We start from the raw sequence: 23,420 nt of genomic DNA on the forward strand, positions 1-23,420 counted from the left end.
TTCTCAGTATAACAAAGCTTGTATATATATAAAGCTGAGTTTATGTATACGTATGTGTATCAAGCCCCGCCCACTCCACATAGCCCCACCCACTCTGCATAGTCACACTCACTCCACATGCAAAGCCCTGTCCATGCGGCCCACGTTGTTAGCGCACAAGGGTGGAGACACATTCACCTCAAAAGCCACCCTGCAAAACTCACCGGCTGCAATATTCCAGCTGCTGCGAGCTACAATCAGGGCCGCCGCCTTCAGAGTATCAGTGCCACATCTAGCTCCGTCGTGTCCAAAATGGAGTTGCTCCTGGGAGGCATGATGTCAAGGGAAAGGGAGGAGCCTCATTGATTACACCGCTGTGCTCATAATAGGAAGTTGCTGTGCAGGTGAGAGGCGTGAGGGGAAAATGAGTGGAGGGGAAAATGAGAGGAGGGGAAAATACTGGAATGATGGGAAAATAGTAGAGTGATCGGATAATGACAGGTGTGAAGTCAAAATGAGAAGTGTGAGTGGAAAATGAGAGATGTGAGAGGGAAAATTACAGATGTGAGGGGGAAAATGAGAGGCGTGATGGGAAAATGAGAGAAGTGAGATGCTGCTGCAGTATGAGGCTGTGTATAATTTGTTATAACCACAGTTAGTTACTATGCCCAGGCAACGCCGGGCTCTTTAGCTAGTATATAATATACAGTGTTCAGAGAGATCTATAATATATAATATCCAGAGATCTATAATATATAATGTCCAGGTAAATGTATAATATATAATGTCCAGAGATATATTTATACACCGACTATCTGGGAGCAAACATTGCCTGCTGAGTGTGGGCAGACAGGCAGAGACGAAGCGGTGTATAGTGACCTGCCGAGCAGAATTTCAATGAGCCGTAAATCAACCTCTTCTACTGTTTGTATAGAATGGTTTATTGTCCTGTGAACATTGAACATGTGCTGCCGAGAACATGTGATGCCAAGATTGTTCTGTGCGCATGGATAGCGCGGTATTCAAGTCTAAACAGGCTATTAAATAACGACTAGCTAATTTCTTTGTAGCTCTCTCTAAGGTGTTTAACAGGGGTGTAACAATCGATGTTGCCACTATGACCATGCCCGGTGGCTGAGGGGCCCGCTGACTCCAGCATGTACTGCAGCTAGATGTGAGTCCTTGGACACACATTGCTGCTCAGACCCTTCGGGTCAGTGTATAGCAGTACATGCTGCCGACCAATCAGAAGCCAGTAGCTGAAGTTGGTGTGCATGTAACTGGGGGCGCAAGGCTGTGACATGATGCACTCCCGTCAGTTGCATGCTGAAATCAAAGGATGCTGCACGGTGAAGGAGTGAATGGGAGGAGTTGTTTTTTTTTTTTAAATCAGTGGGTACATGGTGGCCATACTACTACATGGTTAACTATTGGGAGTGCATTATACCGTATGGAGGACTATGGGGAGTGCATTATACTGTATGGAGGTCTATGGGGTGCATTATACTATATGGAGGACTATGTGGGTGCATTATACAATATGGAGGACTATGGGGTGCATTATACTATATGGAGGACTATGGGGTGCATTATACTATATGGAGGTCTATGGGCTATATATTATACTGTATGGAGGACTATTATGGTGCATTATACTATATGGAAGCTTATGAGTGTGCAATATACTGTATGGAGGACTGTGGGGGTGCATTATGATATAGGTAGGACTATGGGGAGTGCATTATGCATCTATAGAGCCCCATGACTTCTATGTACTCCCTTGGTTAGTATAATGTTTTTTTTTCTCCATACATTAAAGAACATTGGCAGAACGGTGGACATATATCAGGATGAGGATATATATACCAGGATGGTCGTTAAAACACGCATGCGGCAGACCCGCGTAAACAGACATGCGGCACATCTTTTCAGAACGCAGCATGTCTGTTTACAATGCGGCGATGCTCCATCGCCGCACCGTAACTTTCTCATAGATAATCATTAGATGTGGTAAAATCGCATCTAATGATTAGTCACATGTGTAGTACCTGTGTAAAGGCAGGTTACTATGTGCAGCGCCCCAGGGTCCTGGTCGTTGCGGTAATATCATTCTCCTCTAGAGGGGAGTGATGTTACGTCTGATGGCAATAAAGGAAATCTTCTTACCAGGTATCACAAACCATACACCACACTTCACACTCCAGTCCACCAGGGGGAGCTACGCTCCAATTTAGTAGGGCACTCTTCACAATTAGGTAAAACTGGTGGGCTGGATAGGAAGTTAGGCAGAAGCTGACTGGGCTTCACCCAGGCAGCACCTGTCAGGCAGACAGGGGAAGGAGGAACATCTAAGAGCTGCAGACAGAGTGGTCCCTGAGAGGGGTGGGATCCTGTCAGAGGCCTAGATAGAAGGCCACAGAGCTGCGCCTGCCCGACGTGCGGCAGCATCCTAAGAAAGGACTCAAAGAGAATTATGTTGTAGCGGGTGAGAAACGAAGTCATAGCAAAAGGAAAAGAAACCAGAAGGAGTTCTGCCCTGTAAAAGGCTGCCTCCTTTCTGAGGCCCAGAAGCCGGTAGCCAGAACACCGAGGGAGTAAGGATCTCTATGCTTTACTTCAGAGACTGGCAGGACAGTTAATTCCATGTTGGCTGCCCGAACTTATACCCAGGAGGCATGGTGGCAACTTGTGGGGGCTGGGGCATGATAGGGTCCCTGTAAAAAGCCTCAGGCCATCAGTCATACGGGTTGTTCCTGTCCATCTGGGGGACAGAGAGAAAGACTTAATATCTAGAACACCAACAACAGTTGTGAGGACCTCACCGAGAAGCTCAGCAGGGAGGGACAACACTCAGGCGCTAGAGGAAGGCTACTGATTTCCACCTGGATAAGGGGACTCTGGAATTGCCTTCAGACCGGCTGGACTCTGACCGCCCTGTGGTCTGGTTGCAGTGGTGACTGCAAACTTGTGTCCTCGTTCTTCACTGCGCGTCACACCATCACCATCTACACTCTGGGAAGCCCTGGGGACATACTTCACCTGTGGGAAGGTATACCATCTAGCTGCCATAACATCACCCCAGCGGACCTCTAAGCAGCGTCGGTCACCCTGACCGAATACCACAGGTGGCATCACGAACATTATCCCTTTAAAGACCTTTCCCCCTTTTATCAATGGACGTCCCCTAGGGCCACGGAGTGGGTCAGCCACCGTGACATCCCCCTTGAGAACCGAAGGGCCCGGCTCCGAGTACCCCATTGCCCTAACGGGGGCGCTCCACTACGCATGTCTCCTAATTTAAATAAGCTCTTACCTGTTCCACCACCGGAAGTCCATGTTCACTGCAGTTTTCGCAGTAAGCTAAGTTCTTGCGATAACTTGGCTTACCGCGAGAACTTCCGTGCATGTGACCGGGGGTTATCTCCGGTCACTAGTCTGGTTCTCATGATCAGCTGATTGTGAGAATGCTGCAGTGTGGGTGATCGCTGGAGATTTATCTTCGGCGGTTATCTACAAAGTCTGCTACATCTGGATGTCAGGCATCCAGATGTAGCAGAGCTGGACTCGTCATGGGACACTCGTTATTAAGGACTACGTCGGACTGAGGGAGTATGCTGTTGGTTTATTATTTTCTTTTTTTTCCAGGAGACGAAGACATCGCTTGGATTGAGCGTACAATAAAATATGGTCAAAATTGTGTGGTGTTTTATTTCATTAAAATACTTTATTCTGCATGTCTGTGTGTTTTATTAACCCTTTTACAAGTATAGGATTAGTAATGGTAGGTATCTTATTGACGCCTCTCCATTTCTAAGCCGGCTTAATGTCACCATACAAAGGTGACATTAACCCCTTATTACCACATATCCCACCGCTACAGGGAGAGTGGGAAGAGAGAGGCTAAGCGCCGGAATTGACCATACCGCCCAACTGTCCCGGATCCAGCGGGACTGTCCTGATTTTGACAGTCAGCCCCGCGATCCCGGGCGGGACATTAATTGTCCCGCACTGGTTGGGAGGTGTGTATATCACCCGTTCAGCTGAGAGCTCCCTGAGTCCCTGCATCCGGCCCGCACAGCAGCACAGACCACATAATGGCTGTTCTGTGCACACAGGACCTGTGATGAGGTCACAGGATGGGAGGAGTCAGGGGTCACATGATCGGGAGGACCTCCGTGTACAGGACTCTGCTGGTTGCCATGGCGCCAGAGGAGGGTAAGTGTATGTGTGAGGTCAGGAGGTGTTTACAGTGTGGATGTAGCAGAGCTGTGTGTGTATGAGGTGTATGGATCGGAACAGCGTGTGAAAGGTGTATGGAGCCGGGTCGTGTGTAAGAGGTGTACGGAGCCGTGTGTACGAGGTGTACGGAGCGCAGCTGCGTGTGTACGAGGTGTACGGAGCGGAGCAGCATGTGAAAGGTGTACGGAGCGGAGTCGTGTGTAAGAGGTGTACGGAGCCATGTGTACGAGGTGTACAGAGCACAGCCGCGTGTGTACGAGGTGTACGGAGCGGAGCAGCATGTGAAAGGTGTACGGAGTGGAGTCGTGTGTAAGAGGTGTACGGAGCCGTGTGTACCAGGTGTATGGAGCACAGCCGCGTGTGTACGATGTGTACGGAGCACAGCCGCGTGTGTACGAGGTGCACGGAGCACAGCCGCGTGTGTACGAGGTGTACGGAGCACAGCCACGTGTGTACGAGGTGTACGGAGCGCAGCTGCATGTGTACTAGGTGTATGGAGTGGAGCAGCATGTAAAAGGTGTATGGAGTGGAGTCGTGTGTAAGAGGAGAACGGAGCCGTGTGTACGAGGTGTACGGAGCACAGCCGCGTGTGTACGAGGTGTACGGAGCACAGCCGCGTGTGTACGAGGTGTACGGAGCGGAGCAGCATGTGAAAGGTGTATGGAGTGGAGCCATGTGTACGAGGTGTACGGAGCACAGCCGCGTGTGTACAACGTGTATGGAGCAGAGCAGCATGTGAAAGGTGTACGGAGCGGAGTCGTGTGTAAGAGGTGTATGGAGCCGTGTGTACGAGGTGTACAGAGCACAGCCGCGTGTGTACAAGGTGTACGGAGCACAGCCGCGTGTGTACGAGGTGTACAGAGCACAGCCGCGTGTGTACGAGGTGTACGGAGCACAGCCGCGTGTGTACGAGGTGTACGGAGCGGAGCAGCATGTGAAAGGTGTATGGAGTGGAGCCGTGTGTACGAGGTGTACGGAGCACAGCCGCGTGTGTACAACGTGTACGGAGCAGAGCAGCATGTGAAAGGTGTACGGAGCGGAGTCGTGTGTAAGAGGTGTACGGAGCCGTGTGTACGAGGTGTACAGAGCACAGCCGCGTGTGTACGAGGTGTACAGAGCACAGCCGCGTGTGTACGAGGTGTACGGAGCACAGCCGCGTGTGTACGAGGTGTACGGAGCACAGCCGCGTGTGTACGAGGTGTACGGAGCACAGCCGCGTGTGTACGAGGTGTACGGAGCGCAGCTGCATGTGTACTAGGTGTATGGAGCGGAGCAGCATGTGAAAGGTGTATGGAGTGGAGTCGTGTGTAAGAGGAGAACGGAGCCGTGTGTACGAGGTGTACGGAGCACAGCCGCGTGTGTACGAGGTGTACGGAGCACAGCCGCGTGTGTATGAGGTGTACGGAGCGGAGCAGCACGTGAAAGGTGTATGGAGTGGAGCCGTGTGTACGAGGTGTACGGAGCACAGCCGCGTGTGTACAACGTGTACGGAGCAGAGCAGCATGTGAAAGGTGTATGGAGCGGAGTCGTGTGTAAGAGGTGTACGGAGCCGTGTGTACGAGGTGTACGGAGCACAGCCGCGTGTGTACGAGGTGTACAGAGCACAGCCGCGTGTGTACGAGGTGTACGGAGCGCAGCTGCGTGTGTACGAGGTGTACGGAGCGGAGCAGCATGTGAAAGGTGTACGGAGTGGAGTCGTGTGTAAGAGGTGTACGGAGCCGTGTGTATGAGGTGTACGGAGCACAGCCGCGTGTGTACGAGGAGTACAGAGCACAGCCGCGTGTGTACGAGGTGTACGGAGCACAGCCGCGTGTGTACGAGGTGTACGGAGCGCAGCTGAGTGTGCAATGTGTATAGAGCGGAGCTGTGTGTGTACGAGGTGTACGAAGTAGTGCCATGTGTGTACGAGATGTATGGAGAGGAGCCGTATGTGTATGAGGTGTACGCAGCGGACCTGTGTGTGTGCAAGGCGTACGGAGCAGAGCCGTGTGTGTACGAGGTGTACGGAGTAGTGCCGTGTGTGTACGAGATGTATGGAGAGGAGCCGTATGTGTATGAGGTGTACGCAGCGGAGCCGTGTGTGTGTGCAAGGTATACAGAGTGGAGCAGCGTGTGCAATGTGTATGGAGCGGAGCGGTGTGTGTATGAGGTGTACGGAGTAGTGCCGTGTGTACGAGATGTATGTATGGAGCGGAGCCGTGTGTGTATGAGGTGTATGGAGTGGAGCCGTGTATGAGGTGTATGGAGCGGAGCTGAATGTGTACGAGGTGGATGGAGCGGAGCTGAATGTGTACGAGGTGTATGGAGCGGAGCCGTGTGTGTATGAGATGTATGGAGTGGAGCCGTGTGTACGGAGCGGAGCCGTGTGTGCAAAGTGTACGGAGCGCAGCCGCGTGTGTAGGAGTAGCTATGTGTGGCCATTATACGGTACGAAGTATCATGTGCGGCCAATACACAGTATGGAGCATCATGTGCAGTCATTATACAGTATGGAGCATCATGTGCGGTCATTATACAGTATGGAGCATCATGTGCAGCCAATATACAGTATGGAGCATCATGTGCAGTCATTATACAGTATGGAGCATCATGTGCGGCCATTATACAGTATGGAGCATCGTGTGCAGCCAATATACAGTATGGAGCATCATGTGCAGTCATTATACAGTATGGAGCATCATGTGCAGTCATTATACAGTATAGAGCATCATGTGCAGTCATTATACAGTATTGAGCATCATGTGGGGTCGTTATACAGTATGGAGCATCATGTGTGGTCATTATACAGTATGGAGCATCATGTGCAGTCATACAGTATGGAGCATCATGTGCAGTCATTATACAGTATGGAGCATCATGTGCAGTCATTATACAGTATTGAGCATTATGTAGGGTCGTTATACAGTATGGAGCATCATGTGCGGTCATTATACAGTATGGAGCATCATGTGCGGTCATTATACAGTATGGAGCATCATGTGCGGCTCTTATACAGTATGGAGCATCATGTGCGGCCATTATACAGTATGGAGCATCATGTGCAGTCATTATACAGTATTGAGCATTATGTGGGGTCGTTATACAGTATGGAGTATCATGTGCGGTCGTTATACAGTATGGAGCATCATGTGCAGTCATACAGTATGAAGCATCATGTGCGGTCATTATACAGTATAGAGCATCATGTGCGGCTATTATACAGTATGGAGCATCATGTGCAGCCAATATACAGTATGGAGTATCATGTGCAGTCATTATACAGTATGGAGCATCATGTGCGGCCATTATACAGTATGGAGCATCATGTGCGGACATTATACAGTATTGAGCATCATGTGTGGTCATTATACAGTATGGAGCATCATGTGCAGTCATTATACAGTATGGAGCATCATGTGCGGTCATTACACAGTATTGAGCATCATGTGCGGCCATTATACAGTATGGAGCATCATGTGCGGTCATTATACAGTATGGAGCATCATGTGCAGTCATACAGTATGGAGCATCATGTTCAGTCATTATACAGTATGGAGCATCATGTGCGGTCATTATACAGTATGAAGCATCATGTGCGGCCATTATACAGTATTGAGCATCATGTGGGGTCATTATACAGTATGGAGCATCATGTGCGGTCATTATACAGTATGGAGCATCATGTGCAGTCATTATACAGTATGGAGCATCATGTGCAGTCATTATACAGTATGGAGCATCATGTGTGGCTGTTATACAGTATGGAGCACCATGTGTGGTCATTATACAGTATGGAGCATCATGTGTGGCTATTATACAGTATGGAGCATCATGTGCGGCCATTATACAGTATGGAGCATCATGTGCAGTCATTATACAGTATGGAGCATCATGTGCGGTCATTATACAGTATGGAGCATCATGTGCGGCCATTATACAGTATTGAGCATCATGTGGGGTCATTATACAGTATGGAGCATCATGTGCGGTCATTATACAGTATGGAGCATCATGTGCAGTCATTATACAGTATGGAGCATCATGTGCAGTCATTATACAGTATGGAGCATCATGTGTGGCCATTATACAGTATGGAGCATCATGTGCAGTCATTATACAGTATGGAGCATCATGTGCGGTCATTATACAGTATGGAGCATCATGTGCGGCCATTATACAGTATTGAGCATCATGTGGGGTCATTATACAGTATGGAGCATCATGTGCGGTCATTATACAGTATGGAGCATCATGTGCAGTCATTATACAGTATGGAGCATCATGTGCAGTCATTATACAGTATGGAGCATCATGTGTGGCTGTTATACAGTATGGAGCATCATGTGCGGTCATTATACAGTATGAAGCATCATGTGTGGCTATTATACAGTATGGAGCATCATGTGCGGTCATTATACAGTATGGAGCATCATGTACGGTCATTATACTGTATGGAGCATCATGTGCGGTCATTATACAGTATGGAGCATCATGTGCGGCTATTATACAGTATGGAGCATCATGTGCAGCCATTATACAGTATGAAGCATCATGTGCAGCCAATATACAGTATGGAGCATCATGTGCGGTCATTATACAGTATTGAGCATCATGTGTGGTCATTATACAGTATGGAGCATCATGTGCGGTCATTATACAGTATGGAGCATCATGTGCAGTCATACAGTATGGAGCATCATGTGCAGTCATTATACAGTATGGAGCATCATGTGCGGTCATTATACAGTGTCACGATATGGTATGAAATATCATATAAGTAGTTTCCCTTGCTAGCAGGCTGTGGGCTAAAAAGCCCCCCTTCCCTTTCATTCAGCCAAGAGCTCTCCTTTCCAAGGCATGGGGGAAGAAGAGTTTATTACCTCTAACTCGGAGAGCAAAGGTATTTACAACCGGCATTACCTGCAGTGTAAACTCTCCTCCAGCAGAGAGCATTGTTTGGAAGTGTCTAGAAGTTTCCAGAAATCCATGGAAGTTCTTTGTTTTGTTTTTGTAAGATATTACGCAAAGCGTTTACGTTAAGAACACGAAAATATATATTCGTAATCTCCCTCGGTGGATCTACCCATCCCTCGAAACACGGGCTTCTAACTCCATCTGGTAAAGAAGTAGGGATTTCTCTGTAAATATGTATCCCAGATAGGACATATTTGATCTCATTAGAATGCCCACGTTAATCCGAGATGAATGCTGGGTTTGTTATGACTATGACATGTTTTGTAGCGAAGTTATAGAAAGTAGATAAATTTAAGATTGAAGTACTCAGAATGTAGAGAGAGGAGGGTCTGGATAAGTCAGCCTTTCTGTGATGTCACTAGCTGCAGGTTTTAAGTTTGTGGCAGGATCCCCAGCTCAGTCTTCTTCTTGATTTCTTGTCTTCTCTGGAAGAGCCCTGAGCACGTCCATTGAACTGGGACGTATGGTTGCCTGCAATGCAATGAACTGAGAACATGTGAGTGTTATCTTTTCTCCTTTAATCCCTTTATGTTATAATTATCTTGTACATATTTGCAATTGTCTCATTTGTAACATCTTTGTAAAATATTTTGATAAAACACTGCCTAAATTTTGGTGGGGTATATTATTTCATGCCAGTTCTTTCTCCATGCTCTAAAAACGTACTAAGTCTCCTTAAGAGAAATACGCTACTGTGTTGGGTTAGCTTCGGACCCGTTTAATCGAAGCTGGTGGCAGCGATACCGTGTGCAGACTTTTGGGTGATGTTGTAGCGACTGTGGCGTTGATAATTATTGTTCCTGCCTCAGTGGGAGTAGTTTATCGCGTCGCTGCAGCGTGCCCAATAGCCAGTACATAGCAGGCAGCCTGTCTGGCGACTAATTACCCAGGGTGCAGTACCTAATCTGGCCTGAGAGTAAGGGGCGTGCCAGAGAGCTGCAAGTGTTAAGTGGAACTGTAAGCGGGATATACATAAATCCCTGTAGCTCGTGGTATATTGAAAAGCAGTGGGATACCTAAAATAAGCCTCTGCTGTAAACTGAGAGGTCAATAGCCTTGTGTGTGTAGTTTCATCACATTGTGGAGTGGAGGGATAACTAAGATAAGCCCCCCTGCACATGTGATAGCCGTCTGTTGGTCTAAAGTCACCCCAACCCGTGACGTAGGGGTGACGGTCACTGTGTGAATCGTGACAAATTGGTGGCAGCGGTCAGGGGATTCCTGACAAATTGGTGGCAAGGCGGTGGGATCTTAGAGCATTAGTGATTTGGTTTGAGCAATCATTCCCCTCACTAAAAACTTGCAGAAAGTTCTTGCGAGGACTCTGCGCAAATAAGTTTGGAGAACGAATTCAGTACTTATTAGTCTTGAGACAATTGTGTACTGGTAATTATCCACTCCCTTTCTCTTCGTTTTTCTATCCTATCTTTTATTTGGCAACCATGGTTGTGCTGGGAGAAGTCTTTTATGAGCAGCAGACCAGAGACACCCTTGTTGCCTTATGCAAGTCACAGCACATTGACTTTGCAAGCAAGAACAAAGCCCAACTGGTCGCAGATCTGGTGCAATGGGAAGCCGCTCTAGACCACTCTCAGAGCTCAGTAGCCGCAGAAGCCAGCACAAGCGAACATGGTGCTGCAGCAGAGGTCCAACCACTGAATGCTGGCCCTGTTAGCAATCCGGGTGAATTGGACCCCCACCTGCAGGCGGCCTTGGGAGAACTCCCCAATGATGACCATGATGGACGCCTACAGCTGATTCAGCAATACTGGCAGGAGGCCTGAGCCGAGCGGCAAGTGGAGCGGGAGTACCAGCTGCGGATGGCCCAACTGCAAATGCAGGGGTCGTCCCAGTCCAGCCGTGAGCCCAGCAGCGCTCAGATACCTAAGCCCCGGCCCGATCACTTTCCTGTTATGGAGAAGGACGGAGACTTGGACACTTTTCTGCGGGCCTTTGAGAAAGCCTGCAGACAGTACCGGCTGCCTACAGATGAATGGGCACGATACCTGACACCAGGGCTGAGAGGCAAAGCTCTGGAGGCGTTTGCTGCCCTCCCTCAAGAACAAGATGGTGACTATGAGGCCATCAAGCAGGCTCTGATAGCCAAGTACCAGCTTACACCCGAGGTGTACCGTAGAAAGTTTCGGACCCTCCAACGTGGCCCACACGACAGTTACAGTGATGTGGTGCATGGACTGGGGACCCACTTTGACCAGTGGACCCAAGGACTGTCAGTGACCACCTTTGCACAGCTGCGAGACCTGATGATCAAAGACCAGCTCATCTTTGCCCAGCTCAGGTGCGACAGTTCGTGAAGGACAGAGAACCCAAAGACGTGACGAAAGCAGCGCAGATTGCCGATGCCTATGAGGCCAACCGTAGATCGGAAGTGCGGAAGCCAGTCACCACCAGCTGGAGAAGGGGTAAGCCTGCAACCAACGCCAGTACCCCTGCCAGCCAGCACACCAGAGGTCCTGTCCCCGTAGCCAACAGCGCCAGACCTACCACCGAACCTCGCAAGTGTTTCTCCTGCAATCAGACTGGTCATCTCAGTCCCTCCTGCCCAACCAAGCAGAAGAACACCCCAGCCAAGGCCCCAGGGCCTAATGCAGCAGTTCTTTTGGTGGGTGGTGTGGTTGGGAGGGTGTGTGACAACGTACAGCACGTCACTGTGGGAGGCCATGTTGCTACAGGTCTCAAGGACACCGGGGCTGAACGAACCCTCATCCGACCCGAACTGGCGGCCCCTGAAGAAATCATTCCGGGGAAAACCCTAACTGTCACTGGGATTGGGGGCATCAGCTGTCCCTTACCGATGGCCCGGGTTTTTATTGATTGGGGTGTCGGGAGCGGGGTGAAAGAAGTGGGGCTGTCTGATAATTTGCCCACTGATGTTTTGTTGGGGACTGATTTGGGGAGGTTGGTTGCACACTATGTCCCTGACACCCCTCCCCAATCTACTAATAAGGGTAACGTTAACCCTGATGATGATGATGATGATGATGATGATGGGAAATCGCATGTGTTACCTGACCATGCTTTATCTTGTAATGATGCATCTAATAACCATTTTTTCCCTAGGATTGATGGTAAAAATGGTGTACCTGTGCCAGCTGAACCTGATAATGATTTTTCTGTGAAGGTTAATGTGTCCAAAGGTACAGGCGTGCCCAGCCACGTCGCTCTGCGGAGTGAGACGGCTTAGGAACCCCTAACAGGGGCAAGTGTTGGTGCAACAGGAAATGGGGAGATGCATGGGAACCGTGAGGAAGGTGACGCCATGAAGGTGACCAGTGCCACCGAGGAAGGTAACTGGCCCATAAGTAGCACTGCCCCTGGAGTGTTGGGGGTGGATGGGGAGGTAGAGCCCATAGCAGCGCCGGCTGATGGGACTGTAGAAACCCCCGGGGAGACAGCCTACGTAGCTGCTGTCACCCGCAGTCAGAGTGCCCGGAACGCAGATAACTGTCTGCCTTCCGGACCCTCCTCAGTCATCACTGTGACTGAACCAGAGGTGGACCCAGAGCAGGTCCAAGAGGGTTCCCGTGGGGAAGGGACCCTGATGTTGCTTTTGCCTTCCCCTAGCCAGGAGTTTCAGGCCACTCTGCACACAGATGCGAGCCTAGAGAGTTTGAGACAACTTGCCGGGACGCTCTTCTCCGAGGCTGATAAGGAGAAGGTGTTCTGGGAACGAGGAAGGTTGTACCGGGAGATAGTACCCGGAGAATCACAAAAGGATTGGTTGAGGGAAAGACAGCTGGTCGTCCCACAGCAATTCCGGGGTGAGTTGTTGCGGATTGCCCATGAGATCCCGCTAGCTGGACACTTGGGGATCAGCAAAACTAAGGCCCGGCTGTCTCAACACTTCTATTGGCCTAAGATGGGGACAGATGTGTCAAACTACTGCCGCTCCTGAGTCACCTGTCAAAGAGTGGGGAAGGCGGGGCCTGCTATTAAGGCTCCCCTGATCCCTTTGCCAGTGATAGAGGAGCCTTTCCAGTGGATCGCGGTGGACATTGTGGGCCCGCTGGCCGTCCCCAGCAGCTCTGGAAAGCAATACATCCTTACTGTGGTAGACTATGCTACCCGGTACCCAGAGGCAGTAGCTCTGTCGTCAACTAGGGCAGATAAGGTGGCGGATGCCCTGTTGGCTATCTTTTCATGTGTAGGATTTCCCAGGGAAATGCTTACTGATCAAGGGACCCAATTTATGTCTCGCCTAATGGAGGCTCTCTGTAAGAGAATGCAGGTGAAGCACCTGGTATCGAGTGCGTATCACCCACAGACCAATGGCTTGTGTGAACGCTTCAATGGTACCCTCAAACAGATGCTACGCATGCTGGTTGAGACTCAAGGGTGCGACTGGGAGTGGTACCTCCCCCACCTGCTGTTCGTTTACCGAGAGGTACCGCAGGCCTCGACGGGGTTCTCCCCCTTCGAGCTCCTGTACGGCAGACGAGTTCGGGGACCCTTTGGGTTGGTAAGAGAATCCTGGGAAGAGGAGCCGAACCCTTCTGAAGTGTCCATAGTGGAGTATGTCATGCGCTTCTGTGACAAGATGCAGACCTTGACGCAGTTGGTGCATGACAACATGACGCAGGCTCAGGCTGACCAGAAGCACTGGTACGACCAGAACGCCCGAGAGCGGACCTACCAGGTGGGTCAAAAGGTGTGGGTGCTGGTTCCCGTACCAACGGATAAGCTTCAGGCAGCCTGGGAGTGCCCGTACGTCGTCCACCAACAGCTCAACCCGGTCACTTACGTGGTCACGCTTGACCACGCTCGGGGTAGGCAAAAGGCCTTTCACGTCAACATGATGAAGGCTCATCACAAACGTGAACCTTTCATCCTACCGATCTGCAGCTTGCTCGAAGACGGGGAGGAAGACACCCTCCTGGATATGCTGGCCCAAGCCAAGGCCAATGGGTCCATAGAGGACGTGGAGGTAAGCGCCTCCGGTCGCAGTTGCAAACCACACTGGAACCCTTCCAGGTCGTGTTCTCCAACCGACCTGGGAGGACTAAGTTAGCAGTCCACGAGGTGGACACCGGGAATCACGCCCCACTACGGCGAACACCCTATCGAATCTCTGACCAGGTGCAGCAGATTATGCGCCAAGAGATCGATGAGATGTTACAGCTGGGGGTGATTCGACGGTCAAAGAGCGCGTGGGCATCACCTGTAGTTCTCGTGCCAAAGAAGGACCGGACCACCCGGTTCTGCGTGGACTACAGGGGGCTCAACGCCATTACAGCCTCTGACGCGCACCCCATGCCACGCATCGAGGAGCTGCTTGAGAAGTTAGCTGGCGCAAATTACCTAACAATAATGGATCTGAGTCGAGGATACTGGCAGATTCCCCTGAGCCCTGAGGCACAGGAGAAGTCCGCCTTTATCACACCCTTTGGACTGTACGAGCCCACGGTCATGCCCTTCGGCATGAAGAATGCCCCTGCCACTTTCCAGCGGATGGTCAACCTCCTGCTTCAGGGACTGGAGAAGTACGCCGTGGCGTACTTGGATGACATTGCCATCTTCAGCCCCTCCTGGAAGGAACACCTGCAGCATCTCGAGGAGGTGCTCAGGCGAATTCACCAAGCAGGACTGACTATCAAGCCGGGAAAGTGCCAGATGGGCATGAGGGAGGTTCACTACCTGGGGCACCGGGTAGGCGGGAACACCCTGAAGCCAGAGCCGGAGAAAGTGGGCGCGATCGTGAACTGGCCCACTCCCGTGACCAAGAAACAGGTGATGTCCTTCCTGGGCACTGCAGGGTACTATAGGCGCTTCGTACAGCACTATAGTAGCCTGGCAAAATCTTTGACGGACCTCACAGGGAAGAAGCTACCTCACATTGTCAACTGGACAGATGGCTGTGAGGGGGCCTTCCAGGCGTTGAAAACCGCACTGTGCAACGCCCCTGTGTTGAAAGCAGTTGACAGCAGTCGACCGTTCTTGGTGCAAACCGACGGCAGCGAGTTTGGCCTTGGTGCTGTACTCAGCCAGGTTGACTCGGAGGACCAAGAGCACCCCGTGTTATACCTGAGCCAGAAACTTTTGCCGAGGGAAGTGGCCTACTCCACCATCGAGAAGGAGTGCCTGGCCATAGTCTGGGCCCTGCAGCGCTTGCAGCCCTACTTGTACGGTCGCACCTTCACTGTAGTGACCGACCACGACCCTCTGCGCTGGCTAAACACCATGTGTGGAACCAACGGCAGGTTGCTACGCTGGAGCCTTGCCCTTCAGCAGTTTGACTTCACCATTGAACACAAAACGGGCAAAGAGCATGGGAATGCAGATGGACTGTCCCGCCAGGGTGAACCTACTGAGGTGCTCATGGAGGCATACCGTGGGGTTCTACCTCCCTAGCGCACACCAAAAGGGGGAGGTGTCATGATATGGTATGAAATATCATATAAGTAGCTTCTCTTGCTCAAGTCTGTGGGCTAACAAGCCCCCCTTCCCTTTCACTCAGCCAAGAGCTGCTTTGCCAATGTAGATGGGGGAAGAAGAGTTTATTACCTCTAGCTCGGAGAGCAGAAGTATTTACGACCAGCATTTCCTGCCATGTAAGCTCTTGTCCAGCTATAAGTGAACTAGAAACTGCTAGGATTCATGACACCAGGTATTGAGGTGCGAGACTCGTGCGAGTTTCTTGCAAATGTGACTCCGGCCTAACGCAGATTTTGTGTGTGTGTGTCTTTATTTAAGGCCGATATCACACATGCGAGCAACTCGGACAAGTCTCGCACCTCAATAACCTGCACTGCCGCCGGCACTCGGGAGCGGAGCGTGCGGCTGCACAGAAATATATGCAACAGCACAGTCCGCTCCCGAGTGAGGGCAGGAGTCCTGGGTATTAAGATGCGAGAGTCGTCCGAGTTTCTCACATGTGTGATCCCGGCCTAACTCTTTATTACCATTTTATTATATTTATTACTAAACATCGGGCTTGGTATTATCTATCTATAGATATATCTATCTATCTATTATCTATCGTATCTTTTATCTATCTATCGATATATCTATCTAGCTATATATCTATTGATAGATATATTTATAGATAGATACGATAGATAATAGATAGATATATACGATAGATAGATAAAAGATAGATCTATCGATCGATCTATCTATCTATCTATCTATACATAGTAACATAGTAACATAGTTAGTAAGGCCGAAAAAAGACATTTGTCCATCCAGTTCAGCCTATATTCCATCATAATAAATCCCCAGATCTACGTCCTTCTACAGAACCTAATAATTGTATGATACAATATTGTTCTGCTCCAGGAAGACATCCAGGCCTCTCTTGAACCCCTCGACTGAGTTCGCCATCACCACCTCCTCAGGCAAGCAATTCCAGATTCTCACTGCCCTAACAGTAAAGAATCCTCTTCTATGTTGGTGGAAAAACCTTCTCTCCTCCAGACGCAAAGAATGCCCCCTTGTGCCCGTCACCTTCCTTGGTATAAACAGATCCTCAGCGAGATATTTGTATTGTCCCCTTATATACTTATACATGGTTATTAGATCGCCCCTCAGTCGTCTTTTTTCTAGACTAAATAATCCTAATTTCGCTAATCTATCTGGGTATTGTAGTTCTCCCATCCCCTTTATTAATTTTGTTGCCCTCTTTTGTACTCTCTCTAGTTCCATTATATCCTTCCTGAGCACCGGTGCCCAAAACTGGACACAGTACTCCATGTGCGGTCTAACTAGGGATTTGTACAGAGGCAGTATAATGCTCTCATCATGTGTATCCAGACCTCTTTTAATGCACCCCATGATCCTGTTTGCCTTGGCAGCTGCTGCCTGGCACTGGCTGCTCCAGGTAAGTTTATCATTAACTAGGATTCCCAAGTCCTTCTCCCTGTCAGATTTACCCAGTGGTTTCCCGTTCAGTGTGTAATGGTGATATTGATTTCCTCTTCCCATGTGTATAACCTTACATTTATCATTGTTAAACCTCATCTGCCACCTTTCAGCCCAAGTTTCCAACTTATCCAGATCCATCTGTAGCAGAATACTATCTTCTCTTGTATTAACTGCTTTACATAGTTTTGTATCATCTGCAAATATCGATATTTTACTGTGTAAACCTTCTACCAGATCATTAATGAATATGTTGAAGAGAACAGGTCCCAATACTGACCCCTGCGGTACCCCACTGGTCACAGCGACCCAGTTAGAGACTATACCATTTATAACCACCCTCTGCTTTCTATCACTAAGCCAGTTACTAACCCATTTACACACATTTTCCCCCAGACCAAGCATTCTCATTTTGTGTACCAACCTCTTGTGCGGCACGGTATCAAACGCTTTGGAAAAATCGAGATATACCACGTCCAATGACTCACCGTGGTCCAGTCTATAGCTTACCTCTTCATAAAAACTGATTAGATTGGTTTGACAGGAGCGATTTCTCATAAACCCATGCTGATATGGAGTTAAACAGTTATTCTCATTGAGATAATCCAGAATAACATCCCGAATAACATCCAGAATAACATCTATCTATCTATCTATCTATCTATCTATCTATCTATCTATCTATCTATCTATCCCATATCTATCTATCTATCTATTATCTATCTATCCTCTATCATCTATCTTTCTGTGTGTGTAAACATTATTCTTCAATGGAGTATGTAAATGAAGAGGTTGGACAAAAAATTACATCACAATTCTTTTTTTTGGTATATATTTAGCTTACAAAAACACAAACAAATCCACATGAAAAAAATGCACGAAAAAAACGCATCAAAAACGCATGTAAAAATTCATTAAAAACGCAGGTGACCTGCCAGGGACCTCAGGTGCAGATTTGGTGCAGATTTGGTGCAGATTTTACCTGTGTCAAATCCTGATGCAATCCTGACAGTGGAAACATACTATCACTGCTCTGTGTGACTAGTCCCAGCAATGTGTGTGTCCCAGCAGGTCAGGAGACGGGGCACCGCCTCTGCACCTCAGCCCAGGTAAGTGGTAACAGTCACCTGCTGTCAGGCACATTAGGTTGTTGTGTTGTGAATTCTGTTGTCGAGCTCCCTCCTGTGGTCGTGAATGGTACTTCGGTGAGTTCTGTCCGTGGGCTCCCTCTGGTGGCTGTGAGTGGAGCTGCTGCTTCTGAGGTTCCTTACACAGGTGACGGGGTTTATCCTTTGGTTTGCTGCTCTATTTAACTCCACTTAGATCGTTACTCCATGCCAGCTGTCAATGTTTCTGCATTGCTTCAGTTCGCTCTTGGATCTTTCTGAGACCTGTCTCTTCCTGCAAGAAGCTAAGTCCCCGTTTGTTATTTTCTGTTCATGGTTTTCTAGTCCAGCTTGCTTTCATTATTTTGTCTTGCTAGCTGGAAGCACTGGGATGCAGGGTGGCGCCTCCGCACCGTGAGTCGGTGCGGGGGTCTTTTTGCACACTCTGCATGGTCTTTTGTAGTTTTTGTGCTGACCGCAAAGATACCTTTCCTATCCTCTGTCTATTTAGTTAGTCTGGCCTCCCTGTGCTAAAACCTGTTTCATTTCTGTGTTTGTGACTTTCATCTTAGCTCACAGTTAATATTTGTGGGGGGCTGCCTTTTCCTTTGGGGAAATTTCTCTGAGGCAAGGTAGGCTTTATTTTCTATCTCTAGGGCTAGCTAGTTCTTAGGCTGTGACAAGGCGCCTAGGGAGCGTCAGGAGCGCTCCACGGCTATTTCTAGTGTATGTTATAGGATTAGGGATTGCGGTCAGCAGAGCTCCCACATCCCAGAGCTTGTCCTGTTTGAGGTTTAACTATCAGGTCATTCCTGGTGCTCCTAACCTCCAGGTCATAACATTGTTGTGACAGTGTCAGCAGGGATTACAGGGAGAGTCGGCCCCACGTGTTCTGACTGCCGCTCTGCTGCCCCCTGTCTTTAGGGATGCTCCGCCGCCTGAGGCAAAGTACTCAACTTGCCTCATGATAGCGGCGCCCCTGACTATAATACTGCATTCTTTGTACAAGCATATAAGTACTATAATACAGCACCCTATGTGCAAGAATATAACTACTATAATACTGCCTCCTTTGTACAAGCATATACCCGTATGTGCTCGAGTATAAGCCGACCCGAGTATAAGCCGACCCCCCTAATTTTGCCACGAAAAACTGGGAAAACTTAATGACTCGAGCATAAGCCTAGGGTGGAAAATGCAGCAGCTACCAGTAAATTTCAAAAGTAAAAATAGATACCAATAAAAGTAAAATTAATTGAGACATCAGTAGGTTAAGTGTTTTTGAATATCCATATTGAATCAGGAGCCCCATATAATGCTCCATAAAGTTTGATGGGCCCCATTAGATGCTCCATATTAAAATATGCCCCATATAATCCTGCATAAAGGGTAGTAAGGGCCCCATAAGATGCTCCATAGAGATATTTGCCCTATATAGTGCTGCACAAGCGTTATGGCCCCATAAGATGCTCCGTACAGTCACTTGCCCCATATAGTGCTGCACAAGTGTTATGGCCCCATAAGATGCTCCGTACAGCCACTTGCCCCTTATAGTGCTGCACAAGTGTTATGGCCCCATACAGATGCTCCGCATAGCCACTTGCCCCTTATAGTGCTGCACAAGTGTTATGGCCCCATACAGATGCTTCGCACAGCTACTTGCCCCTTATAGTGCTGCACAAGTGTTATGGCCCCATACAGATGCTCCGCACAGCCACTTGCCCCTTATAGTGCTGCACAAGTGTTATGGCCCCATACAGATGCTCCGCAAGTGTTATGGCCCCATACAGATGCTTCGCACAGCTACTTGCCCCTTATAGTGCTGCACAAGTGTTATGGCCCCATACAGATGCTCCGCACAGCCACTTGCCCCTTATAGTGCTGCACAAGTGTTATGGCCCCATACAGATGCTCCGCAAGTGTTATGGCCCCATACAGATGCTCCGCACAGCCACTTGCCCCTTATAGTGCGGCACAAGTGTTATGGCCCCATAAGATGCTCCACACAGCCACTTGCCCCTTATAGTGCTGTACAAGTGTTATGGCCCCATACAGATGCTTCGCACAGCTACTTGCCCCTTATAGTGCTGCACAAGTGTTATGGCCCCATACAGATGCTCCGCACAGCCACTTGCCCCTTATAGTGCTGCACAAGTGTTATGGCCCCATACAGATGCTCCGCAAGAGTTATGGCCCCATACAGATGTTCCGCACAGCCACTTGCCCCTTATAGTGCGGCACAAGTGTTATGGCCCCATAAGATGCTCCGCACAGCCACTTGCCCCATATAATGCTGCACAAGTGTTATGGCCCCATACAGATGCTCCGCACAGCCACTTGCCCCTTATAGTGCTGCACAAGTGTTATGGCCCCGTACAGATGCTCCATACAGCCACTTGCCCCATATAGTGCTGCACAAGTGTTATGGCCCCATACAGATGCTTCGCACAGCTACTTGCCCCTTATAGTGCTGCACAAGTGTTATGGCCCCATACAGATGCTCCGCACAGCCTCTTGCCCCTTATAGTGCGGCACAAGTGTTATGGCCCCATAAGATGCTCCGCACAGCCACTTGCCCCTTATAGTGCTGCACAAGTGTTATGGCCCCATACAGATGCTTCGCACAGCTACTTGCCCCTTATAGTGCTGCACAAGTGTTATGGCCCCATACAGATGCTCCGCACAGCCACTTGCCCCTTATAGTGCTGCACAAGTGTTATGGCCCCATAAGATGCTCCGCAAGAGTTATGGCCCCATACAGATGCTCCGCACAGCCACTTGCCCCTTATAGTGCGGCACAAGTGTTATGGCCCCATAAGATGCTCCGCACAGCCACTTGCCCCATATAGTGCTGCACAAGTGTTATGGCCCCATACAGATGCTCCGCACAGTCACTTGCCCCTTATAGTGCTGCACAAGTGTTATGGCCCCATACAGATGCTCCGCACAGCCACTTGACCAATTTGCTTTTGCTGCCATAAAAAAAAAAAAAATCACATACTCACCTCTCCGTCGCTCAGGACCCCGACACTTTTACCTGCTCCTTGTGCGGCTCCGTCTTCGGCACTGACGTTCAGCAGAGGGCGCACACTGACTACGTCACCGCGCCCTCTGACCTGAGCGTCACATCCAGAGGACGCTGGAGACGGAGCCACACAGGAACGAGGAGCAGGTAAATATTGCGCAGTGCTGCGCTCCCCCTCCCCGTATACTTACCTGCTCCTGGCGCTGGTCAGTCCCTACTTCTTCCCCGGCGCTGCATCTTCTTCCTGTATTGAGCGGTCACCGTTACTGATCATTACAGTAATGAATATGCGGCTCCACCTCTATGGGAGGTGGAGCCGCATATTCATTTCTGTAATGAGCGGTACCATGTGACCGCTCAGTACAGGAAGAAGCTGCAGCGCTGGAAGAAGCAGGGACGTCCAGGGACCGCGCCAGGAGCAGGTAAGTATAATTACACAGCCCCCGCTCCCCCTCCCCTGCCAACCCCTGGGTATGACTCGAGTATAAGCCGAAAGGGGGACTTTCAGCCCAAAAAAATGGGCTGAAAATCTCGGCTTATCCTCGAGTATATACGGTAACTACTATAATACTGCCTCTATGTACAAGAATATAACTACTATAATATTGCTCCTATGTACAAGAATATAACTACTATAATACTGCCCCTATGTACAAGAATATAACTACTATAATACTGCCCCTATGTACAAGAATATAACTACTATAATACTGCTCCTATGTACAAGAATATAACTACTTTAATTGTAGAACAAATAGGGAAAAGTTTATGAAGTGAACGGCACTAGAGGAGTATACTATCCAGACTTGGATACAAGTGAATCCAATTTAACAGCTTGCACGAAATCTCAGGGATCAAGGTGCTCAGCATCAAAAGCATGAAGTCCGTGATACAAAAAATAGAAAGAAATGCGGCACTCACCCTTTTTGCTTGTGAAATCGTGCTGTTTTTATAGGACCGACATGAAGAAGTAGTAGTTACATGTGCATGAAATAAATCAGGCGTGCAGGAGGGTGCGGAGAGAGAAAGAGGACGAGGGCCGTTTCGCACGGAATGTGCTTCAAGTTGCCCAGGTGATTGATTACTGCTCGTCATTTCCTTTTAAAGAGGGTTAGACGTATGTGCACAGATATAAACTAACAAATAAGTAAAACAATCGTGAAAGTGCATTAAGAACAAGTAATCATAAAACACAAACAGACTTATAACTTTAAGCAACATTTTCAAAACTTTTTGGCATTAATTATAACATCAGTTGCGTTTATAAGAAAAACAACAGGTCTAATCTGTCATTTAGCCCTGTCGGACTTTGTGCGTTAGCATTCAGTATCCATCTGGCTTCTTTTTGCATTAACCATTTATTGTGATCGCCTCCCTGCGGAGGACATTTTACAATTTCCGAACCAGCGAACCTTAAGGCTATGTGCACACGTTCAGGAATTCTAGCAGAAATTTCCGGAGAAAATCCGGACATTTCTGCCAGAATTCCGCTACAAATCTGCATGCAGAATTACCGCGGTTTTACCGCGGTTTTACCGCGGAATTACCGCGAAAATACCGCGGATTTGCCGCGGAATTTGCGCGGATTTTCCCCAAAATTTCTCACTGCTTAGCCAGTGGGAAATCCGCGCAAATTCCGCAAAATTAATGGACATGCTCATTATTTTTCCGCAAAGCGTTTTTTTCGCGGAAAATAACGCTGCATGTGCATTAAAATTGCGGAATTCATGTTAAATGATTGGATGCTTAAAGTATGCGGATTATTTGCGGATTTATAGCGTTTTTATAGCGCAAAAACGCTTAAAATCCGCAAATAATCCGGAACGTGTGCACATAGCCTAACAGCTCTGGATCAGAATTATGTTTTTCTTTCATGTTTTATCTTTTATGTTTGAAACAAAAGGAAAATCTTTCTTCTACAGTATTCCCCCTTTTTTGGGATTTACTTTTTAAAAAATCTATCTGTGTATGTTTCTTAATCCGATTTTCAGCTTCTTCCAACAATTGTGAGGGATAGCCTCTTTTTCTAAAGCGCAATTTTAACTCATTCACTTGTTCATTGAAAATGTCATCATTATTATTAATCTTGCATAATCTTACCATCTGACTATAAGGTAACCCTTTCTTCGTGTGCAGTGGATGCGCACTATTGAAATATAATAAATTATTAGTAGCTGTTGGCTTCTTATATACCTTAGTGATGATTTCTCCTTCCAAGATCTCTATTTTAATATCAAGAT

General features: G+C 48.6%; 1 protein-coding gene across 1 annotated transcript in view; it reads right to left on the reverse strand.

Annotated features, from left to right (window-relative positions):
* LOC138658117 (alpha-1-antitrypsin-like protein CM55-MS) overlaps positions 1 to 22,218 on the reverse strand; it is a 47,315-nt gene extending 25,097 nt beyond the window's left edge. The window contains exon 1 of the mRNA XM_069745656.1: positions 22,102 to 22,218. The gene's annotated coding sequence lies outside the window, so the exon portion shown is untranslated. The remainder of the gene's footprint in view (positions 1 to 22,101) is intronic.
* Between the last annotated feature and the right edge of the window lie 1,202 nt (positions 22,219 to 23,420).

The sequence above is a fragment of the Ranitomeya imitator genome, chromosome 1 (genome assembly GCF_032444005.1).
Source record: "Ranitomeya imitator isolate aRanImi1 chromosome 1, aRanImi1.pri, whole genome shotgun sequence".
Classification (NCBI taxonomy): domain Eukaryota; kingdom Metazoa; phylum Chordata; class Amphibia; order Anura; family Dendrobatidae; genus Ranitomeya; species Ranitomeya imitator.